The sequence below is a fragment of the Oryctolagus cuniculus genome, chromosome 2, assembly GCF_964237555.1.
Source record: "Oryctolagus cuniculus chromosome 2, mOryCun1.1, whole genome shotgun sequence".
Classification (NCBI taxonomy): Eukaryota; Metazoa; Chordata; class Mammalia; order Lagomorpha; family Leporidae; genus Oryctolagus; species Oryctolagus cuniculus.
The window spans coordinates 157,611,890-157,639,575 of record NC_091433.1 but is presented as its reverse complement, the minus strand read 5'-3'; the positions used below and the strand labels follow the sequence as shown (position 1 = coordinate 157,639,575).

Here is a 27,686-nt window from a genome sequence, read left to right as displayed (position 1 = left end):
AGAGAGAGAGAGAGAGAGTTCATCCATTGGTTCACTCTCCAGATGGCTGCAACAGCCGGAGCTGGGCCAGCCCAAAGCCAGGAGCCAGGAGCTTCTTCAGGGTCTTCCATGCAGGTGCAGGGGCCCAAGCACTTGAGCCCATCTTCTACTGCTTTCCTAGGCCATAGTGAAGAGCCAGATCAGAAGAGGAGCAGCTGGGACTTGAACTGGCGCTCATCTGGGATGCCAGTGCTGCAGGCAGAGACTTAGCCCACCACATCACAGTGCTGGGTCTTAAAGGCATTTAAAAAAAATTAGCTATAGGTCAACCATAGCTCTGTATTTGAAAGCTATTGTAAAATCTTTCTGCCTTTTATTTTAGCCTCCCTCTTTTCTTTCTTCATTATGTCCTTCCTTATTTCCTCTGCTCTCCTTCAATATTTATGAACTTCTAAGGCATAATGTGCACAAATAAAATTTTCATTCAACAGCACATTAAATACAAACAGGTATGAGGGAATCTTCAACAAGTCCATAGAAAATGAAAAAGCTATGCATGGATTTCAATTTCTTTCACCAAAATAAACTTATAATTCAAATAGACAGTTTGAAGTAGTCTTGTGTGAACTAAACAAGCAGGACACAATTTGAGCAAATCGAATTTCTGTGGCAGGAGTGGTGCCTTGCTCTGCACCACAAGCACGGGGCCAGGCAGCAGCCTTCAACAGGTATGTGCTCACTCGTGTTGACCCGGTCCCGTCAGCAAGGCAGAGTCCAACCAGGACAAGGGCTCAGGAGCAGTGAGAGGAACGCTCAAGAACAGAAAAGCCAAGGGACCTTCTCAGCAGAGCATGTTCCGGGCCTGAACCCATCTTTCCTGGACTAGCACCTTCTAGACCTTCATGAGGAGTGGGACAGGCCTGCCTGCAGCAAGGTGAAAGAGAAGAGAACCTACGGCAAAGGAATGCAGAGCATGGGACCCCATTGCCGGGAAATGCCCATTGAGCCGGGAAACAAGTCTGCTGTTGCAGGGGCTGAGGAGTGACGGCTGGTGCGCACAGTTTCTTTCTGGGGTGATGAAATGTTCTGCTTAACGTCATAGTGATGATCGTGCAACCCTGTGAGTATATAAAAAAGAAAATAGCGTATTTTAAAGGGATGTATTTTCTGATAATGAATAAAATCACAATTTTATTTTTAAAATGATCATCAACTTAAAAATATTTTATTTTAAAGACAGAGAGAGAGAGAGAGAGAGAGAGGACAGACACAGAGATAAAGGGAGCTCTCCCATCCACTGGTTCACTCTCCAAATGTCCGCAACAGCCAGGATTGATCCAAGCAGAAGCCAGGAGCTAGCAACTCGATCCAGATCTCCTGGGTGAGTGGCAGGGACCCAACCTCTAGAACCATCCCTTGCTGTCTCCCAGGGTGCACATTGACAGGAAGCTGGGACTCACACACAAGTGCTCAGATATTGGATACGAGGTCTCAAGTCATGCCTTAAGGACTACACCGAACGCCTGCCCCTAAATCACAATGTTTAAGAAAGATACAGTTGCGAGGGTGGCTCCCAGCAAGGTGCCCACTGCTGTGGGAGATCCCCTCCGTGTGCAATAGGAGCCATTTCCTGTGAGCTTCAGGGAAGGCAGCTGCCTGCCGGCCAGGGTGTGGGCACGTCCGGCTGCGGGATCCACCAGCAGGCCCCTGGATAGCAGTCGCAGGAAGACCACAACCACACGTCAGCTATGGTACGCAGGACCCAGGAGGAATTTCTGCCTTTGAAAGTCTGCCTGGAGCACTTCACCCGTGCGGTGGGGAGGAAGCGCTGACCCAGCCTGCCCGCGCAGTCTGTGATTTGGGGAGGAGGCGGGGCTCCACGCTTTGGCAGTCCTCATCGCGGTGGAGGGGTGGCTGGAGGCCGGCCTTGTGGCTCACCTCGGCGCAGGCACGCCCCCTCCTCCAACCGCCACTCCACGGTGGAGGTCTTGGAGGGGGCTTTTTCCTTAAAAAACAATATAGCAAGTAGTCATCGTTCTCTCCAAACTCAGGTACTTACACACGTAAACCGCTTTACATGTTTTCTTTAAGTCAATTTAATTCCAATTTCCAGCTCCCCTCCTGTGGGCTGCTGGCTGGCTTGGAGCAGCCCCAGGGGCTGGGAAGTTTCTGTGGTACCTGGAGAGGACGCGGTGCCCCCAACCCTTAGCAAGCTGAACCCCTGGCCCGAGTGCTCCTTGGAAGTCCGACAGCCAGGGGGTAGGGGTCGAGTCAGGGACTCTCAGCACCTGTTCAGGGAGCTGCACTGAGCAGGTGGGGGTCCCTGCTGCCTCCATGGCCACTGTGCTGTGTTCCCTGTGTTGCAAAAGCTCAAGAGGTTTGTGAGGGCTCAGAAAATGTTCACTGGAAGAAAATCCATGGGCTGCAAAACGTAAAACAAGAACTGGCAGAATGGAAATGAATGAATGTTTAATTATGTCTATAAAATCTAATTTTGTCATCTCCATTCAGTGTTAAGCTTAATATTCCTTAATGTTTCGTTCTGTTACAAAACAATTTGTTGACTTCTTTCACTTTGGAGGAATTTCAGAGTGATGTTTTAGCCAGGACGCCATCCCTGGGGGCTGGTGTTTGGAGCAGTGGTTAAGCCGTGACTTGGGATGCCCACAGCCCAAATCAGAGCACCTGGGTTCAAGTCCTGGCCTCATTCCTCATTCCAGCTTCCAGTTAATGTGCTCCGGGAAAGGCAGCAGTTGTTGGCCCAAGGAGCTGAGTCCCTGCCACCCATGTGAGAAACCTCGATTGAGTGACTGGCTCCAGGCTTTGGCCTGGCCCAGCACTGGCTGTTGTGAGCATATGGGGAATGAACCAGTGGATGCGAGATTTTCTCTCTCTCTCTCTGTGCCTCTCAAATAAAACAAATAAATAAAAATTTAAATAAGTCTTTCTTGGTCAGGAAGGAAACAATGGAGTCCCAGGTAATAGCTTTGGAAAACAGCTAAGAAGTGATGTTCACTTTACGGCAGTTTCTTATAGCAGAGCTCTCAATGTCAACATGCCGGCAAGGCACCTGGGGCCTGGCTAAAATGCAGATTCTTTGCTTCCTAACTTAATTTTTTGAGATTACATTTTTTTTGACAGGCAGAGTTAGACAGTGAGGAGAGAGAGAGAGAGACAGAGAGAAAGGTCTTCCTTCTGTTGGTTCACCCTCCCTCCCCAAATGGCCGCTACGGCTGGCACTGCACCGATCTGAAGCCAGGAGCCAGGTGCTTCCTCCTGGTCTCCCATGCGGGTGCAGGGCCCAAGCACTTGGGCCACAGCAGAGAGCTGGCCTGGAAGAGGGGCAACCGGGACAGAATCCGGCGCCTCGACCGGGACTAGAACCCGGTGTGCCGGTGCCGCAGGCGGAGGATTAGCCTAGTGAGCAGCAGCACCAGCCAGATAACATATTTTTTTAAAGATTTATTTATTTATTTGAGGGGAAGAGTTAGAGAGAGAGAAAAGGAGAGAGAAAGAGAGAGAGAGATCCTCCATCCACTGGTTCACTCTCTAAATGTCTACAATGGCCAGTGTTGGGCCAGGCAGAAGCCAGGAGCCAGGTGCTTCTTCCAGGTCTTCCACATGGATGCAGGGGCCCAAGCACTTGGGCTATCTTCTTCTGCTTTCCAGGCCATAGCAGAGAGCTGGATCAGAAGAGGAGCGGCTGGGACTAGAAATGACGCCCATATGGGATGCTGGCGCTACAGGCGAGAGCTTTATGCACTACGTCACAGTGCCGACCCCTAGATTACGTATTTTTCATTTACATTGTAGTCAAAAGGAAATGCTCCACCAAATAAAGAGTTCAATAAATCAAAAGGAAAAAGACCACAGCCCAGCAGGAAAAGCAGGCAAGGGATATAAACAATAACTAAAGAAAAAGATGTTCAACTTCACTCGTAAAGTAAATTTAAAATGCAGATTCTACTCCGACGTCCCAGGAGAGGGGAGGCTGATGCTGGTCGCCCCCACGCCGCAGTCTGTGCAGCTGAGCTCAGAAACACGCTTTCCTCAAGAACTCGCAGTGCCCTCAGCTGACCCCAGGGGCCTGGGACCTCATCAGAGGCTGGAGCTGAGATGCTGGCCCCGCCCCCACTAGGGTCCCCTGGACCTTCTATCCTGACCAAGTTTATCCCAGCACCTAGGCCTCCGCCTGGGCTGTGTCTCTGCCTGTGCTGCCCTCCCTTTAAGTCGCTGCCAAGCGCGACCCCGTCTTTAGCATCCAATTCAACTGCAGCTTCCTCAGTGCAGTCTGCCCCGAACCTGCCAGCCAGCGTTGCTTCCTTGTTGCCGGCTCTGCAGTCAGCCGCATGATATCCCTAGAGAACTCTCTGGAAGACCTTTATCTGGCCTCTCCAGCTGAGCTGTGAGGCCCTGCAGGTGCTGTCCACCTTCCCCGTCTGAACTCCGCTGGGCCATTCATTCACCAGGGGATCTTACAAAAATCACCCCACTTCTCTGGCCTGGGGTCCCTTACTTATAAAATGAGGAGGTGAAAGAACTGGAAGCTGCTGACATTCCTTGGCCCTGTACGGCTCTGGCTGGCCCATGCTGCCCAGGACGAGGCTGGCATCCAAGAACATACCTAGTGGATTTAATTAAATTGCAGTGTTCGGCGAGGAAAGGCTCTGTGTCCCCGGAGTGGCCCTGGATGAATGGCCCTTGGCAGGTGCAATGGACTATGGTGCCTGTGCTTCCCCCATTGCTCCCAGGCCTGTCCCCTGTGCCCGGCAGTGGCCAGCCTTTCTCAGTGCTGGGTGCTTCCCTCCTTCCACACTTTACTAGAAGTCAGTAGAAAATAAAATGCAATGGGGGACAGGTAGCCCAGGGTGCGACAGAGGGGGAAAGAAAAAAGGAAGGGGAGAGGGAGGAGCAGAGTGGAACATGAGGTCAAAACCTGGAGGGAGCAGACTGTTCAGAAATCCTGTCACAGCTGCCCAGGCACCAGAAGATGTAAATAAATTAAGATTGTAATTCCATCTCGGATTCATGGTGCCACGCACGACCCTTCGAAGCTCGCTCTCACAGTGTGCGATGTCACCCACACACCTTGATGGAATTAGAGCCCTAATTTATTTATGATTGGAGATATGCCATTCCTCACGGCATTGCAATTGTCCTTACTTTCCAGGCTGTTGAAACTATGTAATACGGCCACGTGCGGAGTGGATGCACAGCCACAGAAATGCAACAAGTGAGAGCTGGTCAGTTGCAAGCACCAGCGGGCTGCCCGCTCACGGCCAGCAGCGGCCTGGGGCTTTGGCAGGGCCACCAACGGTGGGAACTCCGTCTTCCTCAGGGGCTCTCCCTCTGCAGGCAGCAATGCCCCGTGTGCTCGGGAAGAGTGGTCACAGCACATCTCAGACACCTGGCCGGGGCAACACTCTGCCCCAGCAGGACAGGAGTGAGTCAGACTCCACGAGGACCGCCGCTCCCTGCTCAGTGTTGAGACCGGGCTTTGGGAAGGGACCCAGAGCATGACACGGGGTGGAAGGGTGTGAGGATTTGGAGTCGGCCATCCTGGGCACACATGTTGAGGTCTGTAGACCTCAGCCGGTGCCAGTGATGACTGAGAGACAGGTGACACGGACATATTTTCATCTACCTCTGCGGGTGGTTGAAGCGACCAAATGACAATGAGGGAAAAGTATTTGGGGAGCTGCAGTGTCACGTCGGGGAAGCTCCAGTCTGGGGAGGACTTCAGCACAGCACAGCTCTCCTGTGGAAGCGCTTGAAATCCCCCAGGGAACCAAATCTCGAGACAGCGCCGGCCCTCCTGGAATCCGTCCCCTCTCCTTGAAACACAGCCATCTCGGGCCGGGGCCAGGTCCACTAGATGTCGGACTTCTCCAGTCTGCAATGCCGGGCGCCTCAGCATCTCTGTGGGCCAGGGATCCCTTCCCCCTTGTCCCTCTCCTCCCTCAGCCCTCATTTCATGGTGTCCTGCCTTGTCTTTCTTGAGAACGATGTAAATATTCATTGTGTCCCAGAGCAACATACTTCTTTTTAGGTTCCAGGTTTCTAGAATGTTCTGTAGCCTCGCTTGAGAAAAGAAACAGCAAGATGCAGAGAGGGGCTGTAGGGCTCAGAATTATGTAACGTACTACACCCTAACACCTCTGGGGCGCTGCTGGACACCTAAGCATACACTACAGTTTCTGCACCAATGACATGAGGCGTTTTGCCCAAATGATTCTGACAGTCAAATCCCTTGTAACATACCTTACAGACTGCAGGTTTTTCTGGCATTGGCCAGACGCGTTACACGGGGTCCACCACCTATGGCAGACCCCATTAATTAACCACAGCATTGTTCTGCATGTCACCAGGAGGGATGAGGTCCGTTTTCCACCCAAGTTTACTTAATCATCATGCTATTATTAATAACTTTTATTTAATTAAATAACTTTTAATAACTTTTATTTAATTAAAAAATATTTCCCCACCTCCCTTATGTCTTTGCTCCCTGTGTCTTAGGGATCATTACTCGGAGGGAAGTTCTATAAGAAAAATACAAAATGCAATGGACAAAAGGATTTTTGGAAAAGGCAAGGAGGAGCAGCTTCATGGAAGAAGTGGTTCTGGAAACAGGAGTATTGAAAGCCCGTCATCAATGACCACTACCATTTAGCAGAGAGCCTGCTGTAGGCCAGGCCCAAGTCTGCCCAGGAATCCTAACAACGTTTTGAAGTTATTTTTCCAAATCACAGATGGAAAAGCTGAGGTTCAGAAGATTTGACTATTTGGTGTGGGGGTCCCACGGTGTATGAGGGGCAGAGTTGGGTCTCGCCTTTGATGCTTTGAAGCCCATGGTGGGTTCTCATAGGTAGAAAATAGAGGAGAGGAGGCAGAAGAGGCCCCAGGAAAAGGAAACTAGAGACTATTTGAAACACCCTGCAATCCCAGTACATTTGGTCCATGCATAATGAGGTGAATGTGGGATGAACACACTGGGAAACTGGCCCATTTGAAAGCTGACCGGCCACCTAAGGTCATTGCCAAGTGGAAGCAGCAGTGCATCCGCGAGGAAACTTCTGCAGATGGCAGGCCTGTGCCTCAGCTTCTGCACTCTGGCTGCACAAGGCCAGGGGCAAGGGGGCTCCATGCTGGGCTCATGTGACAGCTTTGTGGGCCAGCAGTGCCCCGATGGTCAGGTGCCAGGATGGGAAGATGGGTCCCACCAGTTCCTGGCCAGAGTAGAGAGCAGAGTTGCAGGGGGTTTGGAGGCGTCCTGGTGGAGCCTTAGCAATGTCCTCCTTGGAGCTGCCCAGACCAGCAGCACAGAGGGGCGTCTCACTTGACAGTCCCTTTGAAGTCCAGCTACCGAGAGGAGCGAGGGTGAGTTGGGAGCCCTGGGGCCCGGCTGTGGAGTCGTGGGGAGGTAGGGGCTGTGTCCTGGGCCTTCATTTCAGAGGCAGCTGTGATCATGTGGGCAGGACCTGGGGGACAAATGGCCGAGTGGGAACTGACCAGCAGGACAGCCCCACAGCATCTTTTTCCAGTAGGCTGAGTGGGCAGGGGTGCCCTGAGCAGGACATAGAGAGCCCGGAGGCCAGTCCCCAGCATGATGCTCTCAGCGTCTTGGGGCCTTCTGGGGAGGAGGCCGTGAGGGGAGCTGCGCAGGCGTCTTGCCCTCTGGCAGTGGCTCGAAGGGGTGGCTGGGACCCTTCCCTGGGCAAGCTGAGCATGAGTGAGCTCAGGGCTCAGTGCCAGAGGATTGCGGGGCACCATGCGTCAGAGAACCCTTGTTCAGCAGGTGCTCCCCACGGCCTCCTCGCCGAGGGGCTGCGCAGCCCTGACCCCTGAGGAGGACACACGCAGGGATCTTCCCAGGCCTCTTGCAGGACCTCAGTCCCATGCTCTTCCCACAGTCCCTGGCTGGGGCAGCCGCGTCCAGGTAGGCCCGCCTGGGGGATTAGCCATGCCCACGGGTCCCTGGTCCTCTGCTCTGCCCTGTGGGCCCTGTGCTCTCGCCACTCATGGAGCTGACGTGTACCGAGCAGGGACTCGTGTCTCTGGAGGGGCTCGGGCGGCTCGGGCATGGTGTGGGTTACAGAGGAGGAATTGCTTTACAACCTGAGTTCCTGCAAGCCCTTCTCTGCTCCCAGCGCTGCAGTGTCCCCGTGCTTCTCCCCCAGAGCCAAAGGTGAAGCCTGCGAGCTGGGCACCCCCGGCCGGCCCCTGCCCTGCCTCACCTCCCTCACCTCCCCGTGACCTCCCTCTTTTCTCCCCATTCCTCCTCCTTGCTGTTTGAGCAATATGCCTGCCACCCTCTGCCTAGAAGCCTTTGCACCTGCTCATTCCTGTCCCTGGAAAGCCTCAACCGTCACTCTTTCACCTCTCCCGGGTCTTGGCTTGCAGGTCACCTTCCTGGAGCCTCCCCAGCTCTCCCTCCCTTCTGAAGTCCTCCCCCACTGCCGGGTACCCCCCTCCCACTCTCCATCCCGTGATGGGCTATATCTCTCACTCATTTACCGGCTATACATTCTACTTATTGAACGCTCGTCTGCCTCACACTGTCAGATCTATGCTTGACTAGGGAGTGTTATTGCCTGTTCAACCTAAAACCCTAACATTGCCCCGCAGACAGTGGCATTCTGCCACTCTTGCTGAGCTGGGAGACCTTGGTTCTGATCCTGAGCAGGGCATTAACCAAAAATTTTTTTTTTAAGATTTATTTATTTACTTGAAAGAGTTACACACACACACACACACACACAGAGAGAGAGAGAGGTCTTCCATCTGCTGGTTCACTCCCCAATTGGCCGCAATGGCCAGAGCCAGGGGCCAAGAGCTTCTTCCAGGTCACCTACATGGGTGCAGGAGCCCAAGCACTTGGGCCATCTTTCACTGCTTTCCCAGGCCATAGCAGAGAGTGGGACTGGAAGCGGAGCAGCCAGGACTAGAACTGGCACCCATATGGGATGCTGGCATTATAAGTGGCGGCTTTACCCACTACGCCACAGTGCTGACCCCAAACGTGATGTTTTTAAATGGGCACTCAGAATGGATGAATCTGGCTCCTTGTTCCTTACAAATGCTGTCCGTCTCTTGTATTCGGGAAACTTGGAGGCCAGTTAAGAAGGCCCAGGAGAGAGGACAGCAGCGAGGGAGTGCCAGGCGTGGACACTGACTGTGCAGGGAGGCTGAGCTGTCCGGGCCGGGCGAGCCTCCCCGCTGCCCGAGCTGGGGCTGGGTGTTAGCACTCAGGTGGGTTGCAGCCCTTGGCCGAGGACCCAGGTCAGTGGCCGTGGTTGTGAAGCTCTGCCCGGGCCCCGGCCTCTGCCCGTTCTCAGGCCAGGGGCTTCGGTCTCAGCGGCCCCACCCTTGCAAGCACTGCTGGCTCTGCTGCCCATGTCCAGCCCAGGCGCTACCCTGCAGGCTGAGAGAGGAGACTCAGCGCACATCTTGAACTCATTTGGCAGCACGAGAAGCCTGGTTTTATGTCACAATGCAAGGCACGTGTTAACTCAGCTTCCCTGCTCCCAGCCGAAGGAAAGATAACTGAACTTGATGGATAACCGCTAATTGGCTCACTACCTTCATTCCGAAATGACCGCCCCCAGCCACGGGGCACTAGTTCCGAGTGGGACCCCCCCCCCCCCGCCGTTCAGCTCGGACCTCAGCAGGACTGTGACCCCGCGAGGGCTGACAGCTGTGCTCCTGCCCCTCCCCACTCCCCGCCGACTCCCGGACGGTCACTGTGCACCTCTCTCCCTGCTGCCTGCCCTCTTGTCTCTGCTCCCGGAGCCCCCAGGGCGGCCGGGTTCCTCTCACTCCCTGCTCTTGGCCTTTCTGAGCGAGCCCTCCCATGGGCCACCTCTCTGGGGGCTCCGATCATCGACCAAGTGCTTAATTTGCCTCTCCAGACAGAGGACAGGGTCCTCGGAGGCACGGCTGCCCCTGGTACAGCTGGCACTGGACTGCACTGGTGGCTGTGGCCTGATTGATGTTATGGGGCAGGAGGGACGGGCGGAAGGGAGGACAATTGATTCCAGCTGAGGACAGAGGGAGGCAGGCCGAGGCCCGGGGTAATGGGTGACTGGGGTGGGGGCAGGGAGGGTCAGTAGCTCCGAAGGAGCCCCTGCCCCACCCCTCTGCCCTTGTGGCTCTGACCTGGGAGCCCGACCAAAAAAAAATAGTTTACAGAAGTAATCCCTCTGAGAGAGATTAAATAAATTACTAAAACTCCTGAGATGAAATATCACAGCCATTAAAAGGCTTTGAAAAATATTTAATAATATAGGGAAATATTCACAGTAAATTAGCAACAAAGATAATGGACAGTCTGATTAGACCTAGGTGAATGTGGAATAGGGGTAGCTGGCATTTATTGAGCTCCTACTGCATGCTTTCCATTGTGCCATGGGCCCTCCATGATTCCTCTCTGGTAATCCTATGTCAATCCAGGAGCCAGGTTGTTTTCTTATCCCCATTTTTCATATGTAAAGACTGAGGTACAGAAGTGAAATATCTCTCCCAAGAGCATACAGTGTAATCTGTCGCCCTCAGGGCAGAAGGTGGGACATGCTCATAGCTCGAGGTCACTAAAAGTCCTGCATTTCTTTTAATAATTTAGCTCTTAAAGAGTGATTTTATTTATTTGAAGGGCAGAGTGACCTAGAGAGAAGGAGTGTCAGAGATATTCTATTTGCTGGTTCACTTCCCAAATGGCTGGGCCAGGCCAAAGCCAGGAGCCTGGAGCTCCATCCAGGTCTTCCACAAGGGTGGCAGAGGCCCAAACACTTGAGCCATCCTTGCTGCTTTCCCTGGGCACATGAACAGGGAGCTGGATGGCAAGTGGAGCAGCTGGGTCTCGAACCTGCGCTCTAGTATGGGATGCCGTTGTCGCAGGCAGTGGCTTAACCCACTGCAGCACAACTTGGCACTACAGAAGAGCAGCTTCTTATGCAGCCATCGTAACAGTATCATCAGGCAGCCCGTGGAGAGTACTAACAGGTGGGACCTTGAAGAGGTGCCTAGGCTTGTGAGTGGGGTGAATGTCCCAACAGCATGCTCAGGCCCCTGCCGCCTTTGCTCTTCCCCTCTTCTGCCATGTGCATCCAGAGCTCCTCTTGCCCTTGCACTTGGCGCCGTGGGTGGATGTGGCACTCAAGGCACCATCTTGGAATCAGAGTAGCCGAACCTCCAGGGCCTTAACACTTGGCGGCCTCTGGAGTGGGGCCCATACATTTCAGTTCATAATAAATTACCCGTCTCAGGCACTCTGCTACAGCAGCATAAAACAGAGCGAGACCCATGCCTTCAGGTTGGGAGAATTTGGTATGAGAACTCGGCTGCAGGCTTGGGCCCTGGGTGACCTGGTCAGCCCCTTGTGTCACTCTTCCTCACCCTGTCTTTCTTCTTTTGTTCTCCCCAACACCCTGCATTTAATTCTCTGGTGAAGACACACCTCTTCCTCTGCTTTGCTTCTCTTGTTTTGGGGAGGGGAGCTTGGGGAAGCAGAGAGTGGGGTTACTGGTGCAGGAAGGCCTCAGCGCTGGGCCTGTGGGGGAGGGAAGGTGAGTGAGACCTGCTCCTTGTGTCCGTGGAGCTCACGTGTGGCACTGCAGGGCCTCAAGGCCCAGGGCAACCGGGTGCAGGGCTTAAGGAAGGGGGGACTCAAAGATGGTACTGCAGCCCCATACCCAGGGCTGCGGGTACTGTGGGCAGAGGCAGGCATTTTTGAGGGGTGGGAGATGAGGATGCGGTTAGGACGGGACAATGACTTGGGAGGCAGGTGGGTCAGGGTTTGCCCAGGTGACTCGGGTGAGCAAGCAGCACCCGTGGTCAGACAGCAAGGTGGCAGCAGGAACCTCCACAAAGCACCCAGACTGCTTGACTTTCCTCAGAAGCCTGGCACTGTCCGGCCAGGCGGGCACGCAGCCTGGCACCCCACTCATTCTCTGCTCTGCCCGCCCATCCCTTCTGGAAACCTGACCACCTCCTCTGGCCTTCTCTGGTCATTTACTACGGGCCCTGTCAGGGGAGCATCGGAACGCAAATGCCCTCAAGGGTGTCCACTGAGGCAGTGGTGTCCGCACGAGGGTGGGCTGCCTCCCTCCTTTCATCAGGAATCTTGGGCCAGAAGGAGCCAGCTGCCTTCCCCGGCAGGGCCCAGGGGCTTGGTGAGCGGACTCTGCCTGTGTCTCCTCTCATCCACTGACCAGCTCTTGCTGCAGGAAGTTCTCACTGCCAGATCCCATTCTCCCCCTCAGGCTGCTCAGTGACCTCCCCCTTTCCCTGGGGGGATTACTTATTTATTTGAAAGGCAGAGAGAGAGAGAGAGAGAGATCCTCCATCTGTTGGTTCACTCTCAAATGGCCACAGCAGCCAGGTCTGGAAAGGCCAAAGCCAAGAGCCAGGAACTCCATCCTGGTCTTCCACATGGGTGGCAGGGGTCCAAATACTTGGGCCATCTTTCTGTTGCCTTCCCTGGCACATGTACAGGAAACTGGATCAGAAGTGGAGCAGCCAGGACTGGAACCAGTGCTCTGATATGGGATGCCAGCATTGCAGGCGGTGGCTTAACCTGCTGCGCCATGACACCAGCCCCTCAGCCCCTTCTTGGAAGCACTTCCTCTTAGAAGGCTCTATTGGGCTGATTCTAACTCTTGGCCATGACCGTCATCTTGCGAGATCAAGGTGGGAACTTGCCTCTGTGTTTTCCCCACCATACACGGCACCTTTAGCCCTTCTTGCTCCCTCTGCTAGATTCTTCTTGGATCCCTCTGGGGGTGGGAGGGGAAAGCACTCCTTATTGATTAGGTAATGAGCTGGGCACTTGACAGCCCTTTCCTCTGTTGGGCCCCTGGGCATCTCTCTTCTGTGGTGTTACATTTTCTTCATACGGAGAAGGATCCTGGCCCAGACAGCTGTCCTGGCTCTTCAGGATGGCCAGACCAAGCGATGTTTGCAGCTGGTCTCCCTGGCCACAGAGCCCCTGTTTGCTTTCCGTCGTGGGTTGAATTTTGTCTCCCAAAAAGAAATATTGAGGTGTAAGAGGCCTTATATTGAAACCAGGTCTCTGCAGATGGGGTCTGGGTCAGGTGAGGTCATTCTGGATGAGGCTGGACCCTGCTCGAATCTCTGCTGTCCCCATAAGCAGAGAGGATTTGGAATAGAGACAGTGACAGAGGCAGTCCAATGAGCGACGCCTCCATAATCCGTGCCAAACCACAGATAGCACGCAGCCACCAGGTGCGGGAGGAGATGCATAGAACAGGTTCTCCTTCAGGGCCCCCTGACGGAACCAACACCTGGACTTTGTATTTCTGGCCCCCAGAACTGTGGGAAAATAAATCTCTGTTGTTTGGTGTTACCCAGTAATTGATTAAGGTGGTCCTGGGAAATTGATTGTTTACTATACCTCCCTGAATCCCAAGAAGCATATCTCCTCTTCTCCACTTCAAACCAGGAGATTCTCCCAGAATCTCTTGGTCCCTTTTCTCTGGGGCCAGCCTGGATCTGGTCAAGAGGCTGCCGTGTGACTCCGAGAGCCGCGGCACGAGGCGGGAGAGGACAGTGGGGGAAGACACAGTGGCTTCCTCTTGGGACCACCAAAAAAGACTGTGTGGAGGCAGAAGCGTGATAGACATCGGAGATGTGGGAGGAAAGTTGATTTGAGGAGGGAGGGGGAGCAGTCAGGGAAAAGCTCGTGGCGTCAGGAGGCTGGGTGCCTGTTGCATTACAGCTGCTCGCTGACTGTCGGTAAAGGAACAGGGAAGAATGTAGGGTTGAAGCGATCCCATAGCACAGAAACCACCATCCACTTGCTGGATGCGAGCTAGCTTTAGGCAGGAGCATCATAGGCTAAATTAGTTTGAGTGAGCTGCCAATGGCCTACACATGGTGCCATGGCGGGAAGTTCCTCTCTGGTTCTAGAAGTCTTGGGTTCTGGCTTGAACTCTACTGCTTCCTACGTGGGTGGGTCTGCAAGAGTCGTTTCAGTTCCATCATTTGAGAAATGGAGGTGGTCAATGTCTCTGGCCTTATAGAGTTTTAAAGGGAAGAACGGCAGAGAATCTGGAAGTGGGAAACCAATAGGAACCTGGACTGCAAAGCACCCTGTGGGCACAAAGTGGCGTGTTTGTGGCTGTGGCTGGCCAGTCGCTTCACCGTTCTGTAATTGTCTCATACACATCCCGGCCTTTGAGCCTTTGCTCTTGGAAACTGCTTCCTGTTAGCATTAGACTTGGGTACAGGCGATGGAAGACCCACCTGGCACACCAGCGTTCCTCTCTCTCCCAACAGTCCTAAGGCTGGTCCTGGAGGCCCAGGATCCCTCTATCTTGCTGCCCATCTGTGCCTGGTTGCCATTTCCAAGGGTACCTGACAGCTGAACATTGGCTCCAGCCTTTACATCCGCGTTTCAGCAAGGAGGAAGGAGAGAGCGAGCGCAGGCATCCTGCCTTTAGGGACACTCTCTGGGAGTTGCAAGTGCCACTATTTTTTTATTTATCCCGTTGGTGAGAACTGAATCCCATGGACACACCTATCTTCTGCAGAAACCGGTGGCTGTGGTTTTTATTCTAGACAGCCATGTCACCCTCCCCAAAGAAGATTTGGGGGAGAACCAGCATTTCTCTCATTCCCTTACATTTTTTTGCTGGGTTCATATTCATTCCTCACGATGCAGTCATGTGCATTGGCAAAATAAGGAGTTATATTGGGCAGTTCACAGTGTACTCTGCTCGTGCCAGGAAGTGAGCTAAATGTTTCGCCCGGATTATTTCACTAAAGCTGCACCACAGCCCCTCGTGCTGGGCACTCCCCCTGTGTCCATGCTCCAGATGACAGACGCAGCTCCAAGCCATAAAGGGTCATCGCAGAGCTTTCCTAGGAAGCCAGCTCGGGGATGGAGATTAGCAGGGCAAGATAAGCGGGCAGGATGTGCATTCGAGCATGTCTGGGAAAGGGAAGGGATGGCAGTGGGACAAGACAGAGGGACAGGTTGAGCTTCGATTCGGTTCCAATAAAGACCTGCGCTCACTCCCCAGGGAGCTCCAGGGCTAGGAGAGCCTTGCAGAGTTGTTCCAAGTTGGCACTAGGGGGACCCCTATGCTGGTCACTCTGGCTGTTGGCTGCCCCGGAAGGGAGCCTGACCTTGGGCGAATCACTCTCTTTGGCTGCAGCAATCCCCGGAGGAGGCTGATGTCTAAGGACTCTCCCTTCATTCCCAAAGCAGATCCTGGAGGGACCGCAGAGTCCCCCGTGTAAAGTCACTTGATTAAGCTCCCACTGAGTAGCAAGTGACAGAGCCGGGACGGAGAGCCCCAGGCCACCTGACTCCAGCACTTGGGCTTTTCCTGCTGTTCCAAGGCTGGCAGTGGTTGAAAGTCACAGCTAGCAAGTCGAGTCCATAACGAAGCATCCTCACTTGTGTTCCAGATCTGTTTGCTGTGTCGCCTTCCACGTTTCCTCCCTGTGTTCCTCGTTCTTCCTTCTGTCAGCCCGCCCTCTGCCCGCTGGGTGGGGGTCTGAGGGCGTGGCTGCAGCCCATGAGGAAAGCCAAGGCTTACCCCCCACGGAGATGCTAGCATTGGGGCAGGACGAGAGGGTCCAGGGGTACTGCTCTGGGGGTCCCATCTGTAAGTGCCATGCCATGGGGCTTGGAGGAAGGGCAGGTCACCTGGGGCTGGATCGTACCCATGCTCCTGTTCCCTCTCCCCCAAACATCACAGGCTCCTGGAAGCTGGGGCAGCGTGTTCTCCTTTTCTAGCACCCACGAGGGGCCCCGTAAGCAGGGAGGTGTTTTAGAGCCTCAGAACCGGTGGAGGACGGCTGAGTTTTCTCATCGCAGAGATGAGGAAGCAGAGGCCCCAGGGGATGCGTCCGGGGGGCAGGAGCTCGGCTGGCCCGAGGACCTGGGGCTCCCAGCTCCCGGCTTACCCGCCCCTCGCACTACTCCTGCTGAACGAGGAGCGGCTGGAAGAGGTCTCAGGCTGCGCATTGCTTTCTCCCATCTCAGGGCCATCAGCGTCACAAGGAGGAAAGGAGACAGGACGCTGGACTGGGGCTAGACAGGCCCCGGAACCCCACAGAACACCCTGGAACTGGGTCCTCCAGGCCTGAGACAGATGCCCCAGGGGAGGCAGGGGTTGGGGGGAAGGGGCGGGAGGAGAGCACAAAGGCTCTCTCTCTGGGGCTTGACACCTGGCACTGCGGACAAGGCCGGGTTGGCTGGGAAGATTTAGGATAATTCTGTAGGAAGCCAGAGTGTAATAAGCTTGGATCAGCCCGTTCAAGATACAGAAAGCTTTTGCCCACCGCCCGAGAGAGGCTCCCTTATACACTGTAACCTGCATCTTCCTCCTGCAACATCTTAGCCCCACGGAGCCATAAAACAGTCTGGCCTAAGTTACCGAGCCTCTTTGAAGTCCTGGAGTGGCCCATAAATAAGGTAAGTACTTTGGGAGGGTGGGAGGGGTGGGGGCTCATTTTGAGGGGTTCCTACACAGCTCTTTCAGGGCTACATTGATTTGTAGCTGCCTCTAAGTCAATTTCCTGGGGCTCGTAAATCCTGATTTGAGCAAAACTAAAATGTCATCAATATTTATTTGATGCATTTCTTACCACTCCATTGGAGAGGAAGGCAGTGGGGCTGGTTGCGGGGGGGGGGGGGGGGGATGTCAACATTCTCACCCGCCACCCCGGAGCAGGTACGGGACACACCACTCCCTGGCTGCACACAGATCCTTTCGTCCCGAACCATAAACCCTGGGCAACAAATGTACCATTTCATGGTCAGCAAGAGCGGTAACTGTCACTGGAGAAGTAAAACTGAGTTATTGTTTCCAGTTTCAAAAGAACAGCAACAAGTACAAAAAAAACTGTATGTGATCCCGTCCTCTTCCCCTTAGACACCTGCAGCCAGCTAATGTTTCACTGAATCCTGCCACATAAATGCATAGCTTCACTCACTAATCCATATGGCTCCAGAGACCACTGTTACATGAGAACTTAAACTGATGGGGCCAGGCAGCCCAGGGCAGCTTAATCTTTTTTAATTCAAATCGACTGAGTCCCATGTGGCCCGGAGATGATACCCTATATGCTGCAATCAGACTGACCTGGACTTCTCGTGCTCTAAATGATTAATGAAACTGCCTCGAGTTGGTTTCTATGGTGATTGGAAACCCGAGCCGGGCAGAGGAATCTGCCATTCACTGCGGTGAGCTGAACGGAAGGGGGGCACAGGGCGCCGGGGTGGGGGGTGTCCCTGGCCGCTGGTCGTGAGGATGCCCGAATGCCTCAAGCACCTCCCCCAGGCCTGCTGCTGTGGGCTCGGAAACCACAGCGAAGGGAGAGAGGAAGGAAATGGTCCTCAACCCGCTCTCAAAAAGCCCCAAACCTCTAAGGCTCCCTGAAGCAGATGGCCAAGGAAGAATCAAGGGGAGATGGCGTTTAATTCAAATTGTGTTTCCTAAAAATCAGCACATGGATGAAGAAAGCCGTGAAGCCTGTCAGTCTTTCTTTTCAATGAGTGGTTTCGCCTATGTGAGCCCTACAAAAGCAGCTGGGCACCTTGCAGTACCCGTGTCTTCTCTGGTCCTGGCTGGTTTTAGCTCTTCTTCATTTGAAAGAGGTCCTATCTGGGCTTCACATAACCTTGTGGTCACAACTGACAGAGGCCAACTGAGTGGAACTGGCAGGATCAGCGGCTGGAGAGAGAGGAGGGAGGATGGATTAGCACCTAGGCTCACCTGCTGACGCCTGGCAGGAGGCGGGCCCTGCTCTAGGATGTAGCCTTCAAACCCCAGTGCCTCAGCTCCATGAAGTCCCGAACCTTGAGAGGCGTCACACAGGGACAGCCAGAGGGCAAACTTTGTCATCTTAAAATCTGAGCCCTGATCTGCTGTGGCTATTGAATGAGGGATGCCAACTACAGAAGCTTTCTTTTGGAAGTCATCAAAGGTTTTTATTTATTTATTTTTTAAGATTTACTTATTTATTTGAGAGGTTGAGTTATAGACAGAGGGAGAGACAGAGAAGTCTTTCATCTGCTGGTTCACTCTTCAAATGGCTGCAATAGGCAGAGCTCAGCGGATCTGAAGCCAGGAGCCAGGAGCTTCTTCTGGGTCTCCCACATGGGTGCAGAGGCCCAAGGACTTGGGCCATCTTCCACTGCTTTCCCAGGCCATAGCAGAGAGCTGGATCAGAAGAGGAGCAGCTGGGACTTGAACTGGTGCCCATATGGGATGCTGGCACTGCAGGTGGAGGCTTAGTCCTCTACACTGCAGCGCCAGCCCTCAAAAGGTTTTAATTAGGAGAATAACACAGCCAGATTTGCACTTTTTTTTCTTTGAGAGGCAGAGAGACAGAAACAGACACAAAGAACTCCCATCCACTGGTTCATCCCCCAAATGCCAGCAGTGACTGGGGCTGGGAGAGGCCGAAGCCAGGAGTCCGGAACTCAATCCAGGTCTTGCACATGGGTGGCAGGACCCAGCTATGTGATGTATCTCCTGCTGCCTTGCAGGATGTGCAGTAGTGGGAAGCCAGAAGTGGGAGTGGAGCTCGGTACTGAACCCAGGCGCTCCAAAATAGACATGGGCACCAAGTAGCCTCTCAACAGCTGTGCCAAGTGCCCACCCCTCTTCTGACTGGTCAACATTATTCCTGGCATGCTTTCCCCTCCCTACGATGAAACCCCTCCCAGGAAATGCTTCCTTCCTGAGAAGAGAAGCAGCCCACCCCCAGGGTTCACACAGGTGTTTGCAGTCCTGGTAGGGATGGCTGAGAGGGACTTGGACGGGAACCCCAGGGAGGAACATCAGAGGCCTCCATGCTGCCGGGAACATCTTCCTGCGCTAGCCAGGGCAGGGCCACCTCCGTCAGGGCAGTGGGCTGGGCACAGGAGTGTGGGAAACATTTCCAGTCAGCACAGCACTGCGTGGTCCAGCCCAGTCACAGCTCCAGGCCTGGTGCCCACGTCCTCCGTCTGACCCACACCTTCTCCAGTCTCTCCCCACTGCCAGCTTTAATCCCCTCCCTGGAGTCACCCTCCTTTTCCATGGGCCATGACTCTTGTCATCATCTTTACCCTTCCCCCTTCCCTTCTTCCTGGGCCCCTGCTCTTTTGTAGTTCCCATTAGATAACCCGGTAGAAACTCCCAAATTGCCAGGATCCAAAATCGCAAACACGATCCCGACTCCATCACCATGAACAATGCAAGGACCCTGGGCAGGAGCCAGTGCCTGTGCCCCTGCACTTGATGACCTGAAACCTACCTTCGTCTTACTTGGGGGTGACGTCCATGGCCTCGAGGGTCAGCTGTGCCCTGCTGTCCTGGCTCCCTCTCCTTGGGGGTCATTGCCACTTGGAATTGTTGACTTCACGAGCTGGGAGTGCCAGACGGCCCTCAGACCTTCCCTGTTGCTGATGACGAAGCAGGGCTGGGTGCTGTTTGGGGCCAGCTTCCCTGTGTCCCCCTGTGCTGGCCTGCTCATGCTGCTGGCAGCCAGCTGTGCCACACCTGTCAGGCAGGGCCCTCCTGCTGCCCACAGCAGGGGAAGGTGAGCCCGGGGAAGGGCGGCCAGTCTCTCCCCACCCAGTTAGGCCCTCCCACAGCAGGCAACAGGTGAGCGACCTAGGCCCTATCCGACTCCTGTGTGGGGTGGATGTCCCGTGTGCCCACTTTGTTCCCTGAAGACACAGGTGGCAAAATGGGTGTGGGGCCCTGGCGGGGAAGGGTTGGAATCCAGACACCTGGGTGCAGAGTTCAAGGGCACAGTAGGTCAGCACGTGGCGACTGTCTCTCCTGGCAAGTGACAGCCCCAGCGAGTATGTCCCCGGCACAGTTTCTATTTTACCAAGTTGCAGACCCCATCCCAAGCCCCTAGAAGCCCCCTCTCACTCTCCCCAGCCCTGCCTCCTCACTGGTTGAACGGGCAAAGCCTCAGTCCCCATTCCTTGTCTCCCGTTGACCACCCTGTCCCACCTCGAAGGTTACCAATCCTAACTGCACATTTTTCTCCAATTGCTTTTTATTGGGAAGGGTTTAGAGAAGTCCTGTGGCCTCTTTCTAGAAGGTTCTTCCCCAGAAGCTGTGCATACTCTGTCCAGGTCCCGGCCTGACAGGTGGGGCTGGCTGACTAGGGACTGAGTGGCTGAGGTGAGGAGACGCCTGGTGCAGGGAGGGCAGCCACGGACATTCAGGCAGGCAGAGAGTGGAATTCAATCTGACACTGATACGTGTGCAGAGGGACTGGACAGACAGCCACGGCCTAAAATTAGAAGCCGCCTGTCGCAGGAGGGCAGAGCGCAGGCTCCTGTGACCGCCTGGCTTAGAGCTCCATGCCCGCCGCTTCCCAGCCCAGGACCACTTGGTGCCCCCGGCCCCTCACCCATGCGGCACAAGGCCTAGCAGCACAGAATGCACAGCGCAAATGAAATGGTCAAAGTTCTAGCAGATACACAGGAAAAAACCAGGTGAAATTAACTTTTAACAATGTATTTCACTAGACCTAATATAACCAAAGCTTTGTCCTTTCAACGTGTAACCAATACAAAAAATGGCTAAAGAGACATTTTAGTTTTTCCTCCCCACTCTGATGTATGCTTTATACATATAGCACATCTCAATCCAGGCACACAGTGTCATCGGAAGTGCTTGGTCGTATTTAGATTTTGTCAAATTGACACCTGCAAGGGGCCAGCATTGTGGTGTAGCAGGTAAAGCTGTTGCCTGCAGCACTGGCACCCCATATGGGTGCTGGTTCAGCTCCCAGTCCAGCTCCCTGCTGGTGTGCCTGGGAAAGCAGTGGAAGATGGCTCAAGTGCTTGGGCCCCTGCCATCCACATGAGAGACCTGGAAGAAGCTCCTGGCTCCTGGCTTTGGCCTGGCCCATCCCCGGCCTCAGGACCATCTGGGAAGTGAACCAGTGGATGGGACATCTCTCTCTCCCTGTGTCTCTCCCTCTAGAACTCTGACTTTTAAATAAATAAAAAATATTGGGGCCGGCACTGTGGTGCAGCAGGTTAAAGCCTTGGTCTGAAGCACTGGCATCCCATATGGGCACTGGTTCAAATCCCGGCTGCTCTATTTCCAATCCAGCTCTCTGCTGTGGCCTGGGAAAGCAGTAGAAAATGGCCCAAGTCCTTGGGCCCCTTCACCTGCATGGGAGACCTGGAGGAAGCTCCTGGCTCCTGGCTTCGCATCGGTGCAGCTCTGGCCATTGTGGCCATCTGGGGAGTGAACCAGCAGATGGAAGACCTCTCTCTCTCTCTCTCTCTCTCTCTCTCTCTCTGCCTCTGCCTCTCTGTAACTCTGCCTTTCAAGTAAATAAATAAAAACAAACAAAAATAAATCTTAAAAAAAAAAAAAAGGTGAAGTAGATTCATATATCCAAGGTGTTCCAAACAACTTCCCAAGTCCTGAAGGCGGGGTTCACTTTAAAATTAAATTTAGTGGCCGGCGCTGCGGCTCACTAGGCTAATCCTCCGCCTTGCGGCGCCAGCATACCGGGTTCTAATCCCAGTCGGGGCGCCGGATTCTGTCCCGGTTGCCCCTCTTCCAGGCCAGCTCTCTGCTGTGGCCCAGGAGTGCAGTGGAGGATGGCCAAGGTACTTGGGCCCTGCACCCCATGGAAGACCAGGATAAGTACCTGGCTCCTGCCATTGGATCAGCGTGGTGCGCCGGCCGCGGCGGCCATTGGAGGGTGAACCAACGGCAAAAAGGAAGACCTTTCTCTCTGTCTCTCTCTTTCTCACTGTCCACTCTGCCTGTCAAAAAAATTAAATTTAGCTAAAATTACATAAAGATTCAGTTCTTCAGATGCACCGGCCACAGTTTAGACGCTCAGAAGCCACATGTGATAGCACAGGTCTAGGAGTTGCTGTGGGCATTTCAGGCACAAAGAAGCTAACGGCACAGAGACCCTGGCATCAGCTCGGGCTCGTTCCTAGCAGGTAGAAGTGGGCAGAGTGTGTGGGGACAGGGGGTGACGGGACTCTGTCCATCAAGAGCAAGTGCTTACCAGGTCCCCCCTCCCCCCTAGCCTGCTGCTGCCCCAGCCTCCTGGGACACAGGCATGAGTTAGTGAGAAAGAAAGGGTCTCAGCTCAACACATTTACTGGGATTCTGTTCATACAAATTAGCCCTTTCTGCCTGTCGGGGAGAGATCGGCTGAAGGGTGATTGCGCCCGACCTTGGCATTTGCCTGCTGTGGGAAACTTCCCTGCCCGCTCTCTCTCTTGGGGCTGCACAGCTGCTGAGACTTAGGGAGGGCTCAGGGAACTCAAGTCGCTTGCCCATGGCCACCATCTTTTCAGGGAAGGAGAGGCTGAGAATATCAGATATGCAGGCAAGGGGCGTGTCTCGGAGTGGGCAGGAGGGGTGCTCAGAATGTCAGACGCCACCTCGCACTAGCACCACATCTGGAGTGTCACCAGAGAGAAGCGAGCCCACAAGAGTTTGGAGTGAGTCTCCCGCTCCATCTTGGCCCATTATGTCAGGGAGGGCATGGGGGAGGGAACTGCTAAGTCATTTATTTATTTAAAATGGAGATTTATTTGAAAGGCAGAGCAACAGAGAGGGTGGGAGAGTTTTTTCCTGTCTGCTGGTTCACTCCCTAAATGCCCACAACAGCCAGGGCTGCGTCAGGCTGAAGCCAGGAGCCAGGAGCTCCACTTGGGCCTCCCACATGAGTGGCCGGGACCTGACTACTAGGGACCACCACCTTCTTACGGACACTGGCACTCGGATGTGGGATGCCGGCGGAGTGAGCAGCCGGCCCCTTCGCTGCTTCAGAGGCGGGCAGAGACCTCTGCCCTGGGACTGATTCTGTGTGAAGAGGTGCCAGTCCACACCGGCAACAAGGGGGCTGGGCTAGGCAAAGTGACATTTGCCTTTTGGGGTTACACATATAGATTAGGGAGACAAATCGCCCAGGTCTGAATTCTACTTTACCACTTAAATTATTTCACGTAAGGCAGGCGTTTGGGCAGTGGCTAAGATGCCACAGGGTGCCTGCCTCCTTTAGGAGTGCCTGGTTTGAGGCTTGGCTCCGCTCCTGGTTGTGGCCCTTGCCAATGCATGGTCCAGGAGGCCACAGTGATGGTTCAAGCAGTTGGGCCCCTGCCACATACGCGGAAGACCCAGATGGAGTTTCAGGCTCCCAGCTTCAGCCTGGTTGATTCCTGGCTGGTTCAGGCATTTGAGGAGTGAACTAGAGAATGGGCGATCTCTGTCTCTCTATCTGCCTTTCAAACAAAAGATAAATAAATATTCAACATATTTGTGGAGAGAAGCGCTTCCAGAGGGAGCTTTAACCCTGTTAGAAGATGGGTTGTAAGCACTGAAGGTCTGGACTTCAGTGGCAGGTGACGGCTGCTAACCTGCCTGAGACGGTGAAGGAGGCTGGGGGACAAACTGATTTGCTGGCTGGGGGCAAGGCTGGGCGACTTGCCCTACCACGCACCCTCCCCTCTGCTCTCTCCTCCACGTGGCTAGTGGCTGTCTCCAGCTATGACTTTCAAGAAGTAGCCAGTGACGAGCTGGCCCAGGACACCCCAAGACTCTGTCTGGCCCTGCCTGCTGGCTTTGTCCGGCTCTGCAGTGAACTTGGTGAGTGGCACACCTAGCTGGCGAGGAGGGAGACACAGCAGAGAATTCGGCCCAAGTTCAGCTATGTTAGACAAAAGCTCCTTCTATTTCGGTTTAGAGAACAATCCAGAAACACAAGCCACTCTTCAGAAGTCAGAGGAGTTGATGCCCGCTGAACCTCACTCACCGCCTCGGTCCCCGCAACAGCGATCGCCAGCCATGACGGAGGGTGGGGCGGAGTGGAGCGCGCCGGGATAAAACGGGGTTTCGAGCCGGAGCCTGGTGTCGGGGGCTGGTTTGGGCTGCTCACACAGCAGGCAGCGCGGGTTAACGTCTCCTGCTCCTGCAGTTCCCGGGGAGAGCCCGGCTCGTCCTCATTTCTGCTTCTGCGGGTTCCACCAGCAGCCCCTCCCTGCAGTCCCCCAGCATCTGGGCACCTGGGACGTGCGGGCGGACCGCTGACTGCGCCGAAGGCCAGCTTGTGTTAGAGGCTCGGCACTTCGCTCTGCCGGAGCCCTGAAGAACGCACCCAGGTTGTGCTGCGTCCGTGCAAGGCAGGACACTGTGGATGCCTCTGGAAAAATCCTCGCCTCGGCCAAGCTCCCGGACACGGGGCTGCCCTTCCCTCTGATCTGATTGCACAAGGCCCTAATTGCTCTACACCCTAATCAAATCTTTATTCACTTGTGGAGCCGTTGTGCTGTCAAGCAAATTAATAGCGATAATCGTGGCGGGGGTCAGAGCACTGAGCGATCACTCAGTTCACAGCTTGCCCGGGGCCCAGCTTCTGCCGCAGCCCCGGAGGCAGCCGCCTCTGGGGAGCGTGGAGCGAATGCGGGGCTGAAGTGCTTCGCACACTGGGATCGGACAGCTTGTGTTCACCGATGCCAGCTGCGTGACTTTGGGCGAGCGTCTTAACCCAGCTGCAGAATGGGGGCGCTGCCCATGAGAGTGCCCCAGGGGAGCCGATGCTGATACTGCCCGTCCGGGTCGGTATTGTTGGTCCCTGTTTGATAGGTGAGGAAGCAAAGCTACAGCGTGGTAGAGGAGCTCGCTGGGCCGCAGAGTGAGTAAGCGATATGCGAGTTGGAGTCCCTAGGGTCTGCCAAGCCCCGCTTGTAATCACCACCCTCCCCCACCGAGAGTACACATGTAATTATCTTTGCCCCAGGCACCATGCTGGTCAGTCCGCAATCAACCTTGCAGTCTTGCAAATGCGTCCAGGAGGCCAGTTCATTCCCTAGGCAGGGCTGGGTCAGCATGGCAGGGAGCGCTGGTCCACTGTCCAGCTGAGAAGGTTGCCCAGGGGAGGCCCCCGCCCAGTGGGAAGCGGTTAGGTAGGAGCAGGATCCAGAGCACTGGGGAGCTTTCCTGGAGTAGAAGTTCCACCTCAAACAAATGTAAACTCCGTGGGAACACATTTTCAAAAATCTGTTTTGTGTATGACTAGATATCAGAGCTCATACAGTATCTGGCACTTAGCAAGTGCTTAAAAAAAAGGTTTATTTGTTTGCTTGAAAGGCAGAGTGACAGAGAATGAGAGCGAGAGCGAAAGCGAGACAGAGAGAGAGAGAGAGAGAGAGAGAGAGAGAGAGAGGCTCCCATCCATTGCTTCCCTTCCCAAATGGTTACAACAACCATTGAGGCCACCTGGGGAGTGAACCAGTGGATGGAAGATCTCTCTCCCTCTCTCTCTCTCTCTCTCTCTCTCTCTCTTTCTCTCCTCTCCCTCTCCCTCTCTGTAACTCTGCCTCTCAAGTAAATAAATCTTAAAAAAAAAAAAAAAGACCTACAGCTAAACTATTAATGTAAAATTGTCTGATTTATTCAATACACTGAATAGGTTAGTCAAGTAACTCCCAAATCAAAAAATCATGCAAAGACATGTGAGGGTATTTCAAAAAACTTTGTGGAAAATGAAATTAAAAGATAAGTTTATTTTGGTGCAAAATATTTGAAATCTGCATATGAGCACCAGGTTGGCCCCGCCCCCATTTAATTTGTGCCCTTCTCGCAAAATGACAACAAAAAGGCAGCCCTGTGGTGAGTTTTTTGGACTTGTTTGTGGAGGCTTCAAAAATTTTTTTTTTTTGCACCAAAATGGATGTATCTTTTAATTGCATTTTCCAGGAACTTTTTGAAGTTCTCTGACGTATACTTCCAGAGATTTCTAAATCTACATCCTAGTAATTATTTAAAAGTATAAACTGCATTATTCTGTATACATAGTTCTGTATACATTTTGCTTTTTTTCGCTTAACAATATACCCTTCAAATCTTTCTAAATCAGTACATAAAGAGCTTCTTTTTAAAAAATTGTTCATTTGAAAAGCAGAATGAATGAGAGAGAGAGAGAGAGAGAGAGAGAGAGAGTCTATTTTCTGGCTCACTCCCCAAATCCCAAATGACCACAATGGGTGAGGCTAGGTCAGGCCAAAGCCAGGAGCTTTATCCGGGTTTCCCACGTGGGTACAGGGGTCCATACACTTGGGCCATCTTCTGCTGCCCTCCTAGGTGTATCAGCAGGGAGCTGGATTGGAAGTGGAACAGCCAGGATTTGAACCTGCACACTAAGAGAGGATTCCAGCCTGGAAAGTGACAGCTTAACTCACTGTACCACAATGCTGGCCCCAAAGCTTCATTTTTATTAAAATTGCATACCATTCCATTCTGTGGATGTACTGAATTTATTTAATGGGTTCCCCAATTGTTGGACATTTAAGTGTTTAAGTGGCTTCAGTCTTTCTCTATTACAAACTCTACTGTAATGAATTATCTGATATTTGGGCAACTGTAAATGTGCTCATGGAATCACTGCTATAGAAATAATATTTCTCTCTCTTTCCCTCTCTCTCTCTCTCTCTCACACACACACACACACACACACAGAGCAAGAGAGGGGGGGGGGGAGAGAGAGAGAGAGAAAGACAGTGGTGGGGGAGAGAGAGAATCTCCCTTCTGCTGGTTCACTCTCCAAATGGCCACAACAGGGTGGTCTGGGACAGACTGCAGCCAGGAGCCTGGAACTCCATCTGGGTCTCCTACATGGGTGTCAGAGGCCCAGGTACTCGAGCCATCACCCGCTGCCTTAGCTGGGTGTGCACTGGCAGGAAGCTGGAGTTGGAAGTGGAGCCGGGCCTTGAACCCAGGCACCCAAGCAGCTTACGCTGCACTAAGCAGCCAACCCAGCTTTGTGGGGGGTTTTTTGGTCAGCTTTTAAATGAAGCATTTTATTTTAAGATAATTATAAATTCATGTGCAGTTGTAAGAAATAATACCCTTCATTCAGTTTTCCCTAACTGGATATAAAACCATGTGTAATATCACAACCAGGAAATTGGCATTGACATAACCCACACATCTGATTCAGATTTCACTGGTGTTACACATGTGTATGTATTTAGCTTTATGCAATTTTGTCACCTATGTAGGCTCTTGTATTCATCACTGCAGCCAGGTTAGAACACTTCCGTCACCACCAGTTCCCACCTCCGGCCTCTTAGAACCACACCCACCTTCCTCCCTGGCCACAGCCTCTGCCCACCCTCATCCTGTCCCAAACCTCTGGCAACCTGGCAACTTTTTGGACCTAATTCTCCCTATCTTGCAATTTCAAGAGTTTTATCAAAATGGAACCATATAGTATATGATATTTTTTGGAATTAAAAATTACCTATTTGGTTGAAAGGCAAAGAGCTGGGGGGAAGGGCAAAAGAGGGAGGGAGGGAGGAAGGGAGGGAGGGAAGGAGGGAGGGAGAAAGAGAAAGAGAGAGAGAGACTCGATCTCCCTTCCACAGCTTCACTTTCCAAATGCCTGCAATGGCCAGAGCTGGGTTAGGCTAAAGTCGGGAGCCAGGATCTCCACCTGGGTCTCCCACATGGGCGGGAGGGACCCAGCTGCTTGAGGCCTCACTGCTGCCTCCCAGGGTGCCCGTTAGCAGGCGGCTGGAATGAGGAGTGGAGCAGCCCGTGAACCCAGCCACTCCCATGTAGGATGCAGACATCTTAACCAGCGTCTTTACCGCTCGACCAGATGCCTTCCCCATGGAATTGACTTTTTAAAATCAATATAATCCTGTTGAGATTCATCCGGGTAGTTCATGTTTCCACAGTGTGCTC

The 27,686-nt window shown here is 53.5% G+C and overlaps 1 long non-coding RNA gene across 3 annotated transcripts; it reads right to left on the bottom strand.

Annotated features, from left to right (window-relative positions):
• On the bottom strand, window positions 1–23,985 carry LOC127488750 (uncharacterized). Of its 3 annotated transcripts, none has more exons than XR_007916559.2 (3): window positions 23,755–23,933; window positions 19,252–19,399; window positions 1–1,097 (listed from the first exon to the last, which is right to left on the bottom strand). It is a non-coding gene; the product is annotated as an uncharacterized lncRNA (long non-coding RNA). The 3 variants fall into 3 exon arrangements; XR_007916563.2 differs by lacking the exon at window positions 1–1,097 and adding an exon at window positions 16,698–17,681 and having other exon boundaries at window positions 23,755–23,979; XR_007916564.2 differs by lacking the exon at window positions 1–1,097 and adding an exon at window positions 17,706–18,170 and having other exon boundaries at window positions 23,755–23,985.
• Between the last annotated feature and the right edge of the window lie 3,701 nt (window positions 23,986–27,686).